Source organism: Haliotis cracherodii, unplaced genomic scaffold, assembly GCF_022045235.1.
Source record: "Haliotis cracherodii isolate W230 unplaced genomic scaffold, xgHalCrac1.p SCAF_3, whole genome shotgun sequence".
Classification (NCBI taxonomy): domain Eukaryota; kingdom Metazoa; phylum Mollusca; class Gastropoda; order Lepetellida; family Haliotidae; genus Haliotis; species Haliotis cracherodii.
This window is the reverse complement of record NW_027266286.1, coordinates 28,454,812-28,460,811: the sequence shown is the minus strand read 5'-3', so window position 1 is coordinate 28,460,811 and position 6,000 is coordinate 28,454,812.

Sequence of the window (6,000 nt, the reverse complement as noted above, 5' to 3'; positions counted from 1 at the left end):
AAACAACCGGCTCTACCTCTCCAAACTGTGGTAGCAATGTTTACGTTAGTAAATCCGAATGTGGGGATACTTCAGAGCTTGGTTGTTCATGAACTATGTGTGAGACCTTTTTCCCAGATCAGAATCGAACACCCACAGTGAACCTAATCTGGTGACCATATTTTTACGTCTATTAATATAACGGGGCAGGGGATGGATCCACCGACCATTCACTCTCTCTCCGGACATACGCCCTATCCTCTACACAACAGGGACTTTTGACTCCCTATTTGATGGAAATATATAGTTATTACAAAGTCAACATTGCATTAACGTGCGCCAACTTTTCGAACAATTTATGCTCGTCAGTTCATCATGCGTGTTGAATGAGGGGTCTGAATGAGGATTGGATGAAAACAATGGTGGTAGAGAATGGCCAGTGGTCAATCAACATTGCAGTCTGTCCTTCCTTTGTCATATCCCGCCATGGTTGATTTGTGAATAAGCAGCCCTTGAAATGTCTACATAATTTGACTTTCACTTAGGGTGTTCACTTGGTTTAACACCGCTTTTAACAGTATTCCAGTTATATCACGGCGTGTCAGCTTCATGTGGGAGGAAAGCCCGAAGTGATGCAGGTCTTAGACGTTTACCACTTCGGTGAAACCCAGGAGCACGGGAATGGTGCTGACAAACCTAGAAACATATTCGGGGCGAACCGGGATTCGAACCCACGATCATAGGTTTCTGGCGTGCCCAAGGGATGAAACTCTGCACAGCGAATTGCGGCGCCTTAAACGACTGGGCCACCCGCGCACCCTGAACAGTCGTGATCAGTACGGGATGATCATGGGCTTTGACATGCCCCTGTGTGGTGGGGAGATTTTTTGCCTTTTTACTAATGTCATCATTACTAATGTGAAAGGCAATATAGTCCAATCACACTTTCAAACTTCGTTTGAAGATAAACTTGATTTATATTTTTCGATTTCGAAAGAAAGCGGTATCAATAAATATACCATCTTCCCTAGGCAAGAGAGTTAACTGACTTTAAAAGTCCAGTTTCCATCCTTGCCGAACCAGGCTGGAATTACTGGGCTTGATCGTAGCGCCACCAGTGGCTATTACCAGTTATGTCCCTTCTAAGCCTCTCCTATAGACCAATCACACTCAACCTCTCGTATCACTTGCATTTGCTTCAAACACAATGGCGGCGCCAAGTAAGGACGATCTGATTGATAATCAAGATCTATATTGGGATAAAACGGTTCTTATATCGCGAAATGCATCAAATCACGTGAGCACCTTGATTGAAAGCGTGAAAAGAATGGCAAAATATCTGCTGACAACGAGTTGGCGGTGCACATGCTTTGAAAATCCTGCAATCGATCAAAATTTGCATGATAGTTTACGAACCGGATTTCGATTTCGTTGCGCGATTTTGATGGGACTATTTATTCATAGACTCGTTAGTCCAGTCAAAGAGTAACTCCATTATACCAGCCTAGTTCGGCAAGGTTGGAAACTGCACTTTTATAGCCAGTTAACTCTCTTGCTCAGGAAGATGTAAATATACATGAAAAACAGACAGATGGATTGCTACTATGTTTTATTGCACAACCAATATGTGCTTCCGTAGTCGGGGACGCTCCATTTGGTTAAAGGTGAAGGTGAACGTCATCTATTTCTTGGCAGCAACGCAAGAGTTGGCACTGAAGGTGAAGGCGCCTTCTGCGGCCTGGACGGCACCCCTACAATATGAAGGTCCATCGTAAGGCAAGAATGAGGACTTGTTACTGGCACTTTCAATTTAGTATATCAAAGGATGTGTGCAATAAGAATAAGGGATATTTTCCGTTTAAAAAAAGTATGTGTCCTTCATTTATATCTCTGCGACAAAATCCCACAACATGTTGCCATGCTTATTGGATTTCCTGCCCTTGTCTATGATGGAGGTTATATTGTATGTATTAACCACGACCATATACGCCTGTAGGACATAAGTGGTATAACTGATTTGATCACTTAACATTTGACTTTCAAATAACAAAAAGAACCGTGGTATTTAATCATCATATTGGTTAAGTGCAGTTTCGTTACCGGCGATTAACCACTATATTCTAATCTGGGATGAAATCTACTTTGATTTTATACTCTTAGAACAAGAATGGAGTTATGAGACTATCAGTGTAGAAATATTTAATGGATATACTTACTCAACGCAGTTCAGCTGGCACGCGTTGTCATAGTAGTTGCCGGCGGTGTCACAAACAGGGTCAAGGATGCGAGGACAAAGGCAATCACAGTTGACAGTGCTGGCTATGAAGATAGATTAGGGGTAAGAATGATATGTATAGCCTGATACAGGTCCCTCAACAAGCACTTGGCTGTTGCAATGAATGGATTCGACACAGTATATCTTGACCGACACTCTAAATGCACATTTAGTGTTTGCTTCATAAGGACGACACTTTAAATGCACATTTTGTGTTTGCTTCATAAGGACGCGGCAATGTCGTTGGAATGACTATTTTCCACACAACGTACCTTGGCCAACACTTTAAATGGACGACTTTTAATAACTAAATGTAAAACGATATCTATGTGTCATGGTCCATACGCTTGGGAGAGCTGCGTCCCTTGATCTGTGATCGTGGGTTTGAATCCGGGTTCGACCCGATTATGTTTCTAGGTTTGTCGGCACCATACTCATGGTCACTAAAACGGTAAATGTTTGAGTCGCGGATCACTTCGGGATTTCCTCCCACATTAAGCTGACACGCCGCCATGTAATTGGAATACCACACAAGGCGGCATTAAACCCAACTCACACCCTCACTTGGATTACTAAATGTAAATCGATAACTATGTAGTTTCACTAGGACGAGACCGACTCCTTCTTAAAGCAACAATCACGGGTGGGAAGCCGACAAACCATGAACGAACCTGAGAGGATTCTGGCTCTTCTAACACATCGACCGACGATTGGGCCAAATGTGACACGTGGGAAAATGCTCAAAGGAATGTAGATATACATTGGAAGAGAACTTATAAAACAAAACTTAAACTCACCGTACAGCACAACAGCAAGAACAGCAAGAATAGCGACAGCCTTCATATTGATGCTATAGGTGGAGCTTCTCTTCCGAACAGGATCAAAGTGTCGAATGGATTGAAATCTCCGCATTTATACACAACACAAGCACATATAAAAGAATTAAAGAGATAAATGTCTCCTTAGCCGATTTGTAAGTTATGATTTTATGCTCTCTTAATGTGCCATTACCCAGGTGAGTAGTTGATGTGCCATTACCCGGGTATACCGGACTAGCTGAGATGGCTTGCACAAAACGAGACCGAAGGTGAAGAGTGTTCTGAAATGTTCAGTTGATCTGAGGAGCAAATGAAACAATACCCCTCAGTGCATTCAACTATATATTTGATTTTCAATTGAAAATATCACAAGTTAGCGATACCATTTCCCCCAAATGAACTTTACTGGCGCTTAGTCAGCACTCAAATGAATACTTCTACAAGGTTTATTATTTTAAATATAATTATGAAATAACTTTTAATATTTGTTTTCGTATAATACGATACTGCTAATTGGTAAGTTAGGGATCTTATCTTTGAAAATATTAGATATGCTTATTAAGAACGCATAAATTAAGAACATTTGAAGGAATGGTTGATGGTCTAGTAGACATGTTGAAATTAAACAACAGTTCTTTCAATTTTCATGAAAAAGTAAGCTCGGTGTATTTTCTTTTGCTCCTCAATTTATATTCATTTTCACGACGTGTTTTGAACTGGGCATGTTTCATGATATGAAAATGATTTTAACATTTGTTGCTCAAATACTATGGCACTGGTCAGGAGTAAAGAGACTTGTTTCAGGTGAAATATGTTTGTGTGACAATATCAGTTCAACCTTACGACGGCATTGAGATCCGTATGTTAACTCAAAATGGGAACCATGTCAATTATGACATGCCAAGCAGATGACGTCATATGTGCGTATAGATCGGACGACCAGCCGACTTATATGTGTTCTGCAATCAGATGGCTGGATTTTATTCGGATCACTTCAGGTTTTTCCCCCAACAACATTATACACATGACATGCATTGACAGGAATGCTAGCTCTATATCGAAACACAGTGCATTTATGTTCCAAATGAACCACCATTGTTGCATATTCATTACAACTGGACCACCCCCGAGATCTAGTGGCAGAGTGTCTGCCCAGAGAGCGGAAGGTCGGGGTTCGATCCCCGGCTGCGTCACACCAAATGACGTTAAAAGATTACTTGTTGTTATTCTGTCGGGCGCTCGGCATTAAGGGACTAAAACACAAGGACAGGTCAAGCTCAGAGTATACTGTGTCTGTGTGGTATGTCTATGTTAAACTGAAGCATGGCATCTCAGTTGGCTAGCACTATAAAATCGGCACTGGTCCTGACTAGTGCATGTCGCTTTGTAAGTGCAATACTATTCAACGCGGCGTTAAACGTCATTACACATCACTTTACCTATTACAACTGACAGACCATTGCAAAATCAGAGACTCCATAACATCAGGGTACGCGAAACGCAATTCGTTGTGGAGAAATAAGCCGATGATGCCAACATCCTGCTTGGAATAATTGCTGCTCACCTCTTGGTGTTATAAGGTATAAGTTCTATCCTCTGTCATGCTGCCATTGTGTAATGGGTTGACTGTTGAGATTGTTTTTTACTCATGTGAAACAAGAGGTGGATGAAGCCATTTTTATTGTTGTGATTATGCCTTCATGGCAATGACATGTTAAATAATTATCCAGTTCGATCAATATGTTTCAGAACAATTTCCATTTACTTGTTTTTTCCACATTCTGCCAACAAGAGGTGTTGATGTGTAACAGGCGTCAAAGTATTCCAGGATGACGTCAGCCCATAGCAGAGTGACGTCATGTCTGCCTCACAACTGTGAGAGTTCACATAAAGAGAGAGTGCTGCTGGAGATTACTGATAACTTCTGTATTTTACAATGTCGATAAACATTTCGTATTTTATTATTGAATATTCGATGCCATGGAATGTTACCATTTGAAACACTCAATACCACCTGCAAGTCTGACAACAAAGTTCCAAATTGTGGATGCTATGGCAGAACATGTTGTTTGAATAATAAATATAGTTTTACGTTCACATGAGATTATTTTAATGTGGATATGAAGTTGGTAGTACACGACACAAGCTACTTATACCAACCCAGTGCTTGAGAATACAATATATCCTCGACTTAAAAATTGACGGTGGAGCTATAAATTACTTGAATTAGTATCTTATGGGGCTGTGTAGTGTATAAATACAGACATTTGAATCCATTCGATACTTTGATCCTGCTCGGAAGAGAAGCTCCACCTTTTGCATCAAGATGAAGGCTGCTGTTATTCTTGCTGTTTTTGCCGTGGTGCTGTGTGGTGAGTTTGAGCTCTGTTTCATCAGTTATATTCAAGTGTACATACACAATCCGTTGTGCATTTTCCCACGGGTCATAATTGACTCTGTCGCCTGAGATGGAGGAAGTCGCTGAGTAAGTTGAGTCTGAATCCTCTTATAGTTTTTAATCCCAGATTCGTTCTGATTTCGATCCTAATTAGTGTCACCATCACACGCATACTTGTTAGTTTCAGATAAACTGCGTCTACATGAAGGCACATAGATATCATTTTACATTTACTAACTGAAAGTCGTCAATTTAAAGTGTCGGTCAAGGTATATTGTGTGGAAAATATTCCTTGCAAAAACGTAGTGCTTCTTGAGCAATATCATTCTACCCCTCATATTTCTTCACAGCCAGCACTGTCAACTGTGGCTGCATTTGTTCCCACATCCTTGTCAGCATCCCACCGTGCTTGTTAGTTTCAGAAGGACTATACCGCGTCCTAATGAAGCTACATAGCTATCGTTTTACGTTTAGTAATCAATGTGAGTGAGTGTGTTTGGTTTAATGCGGTAGTCCAATCATATGAGTGA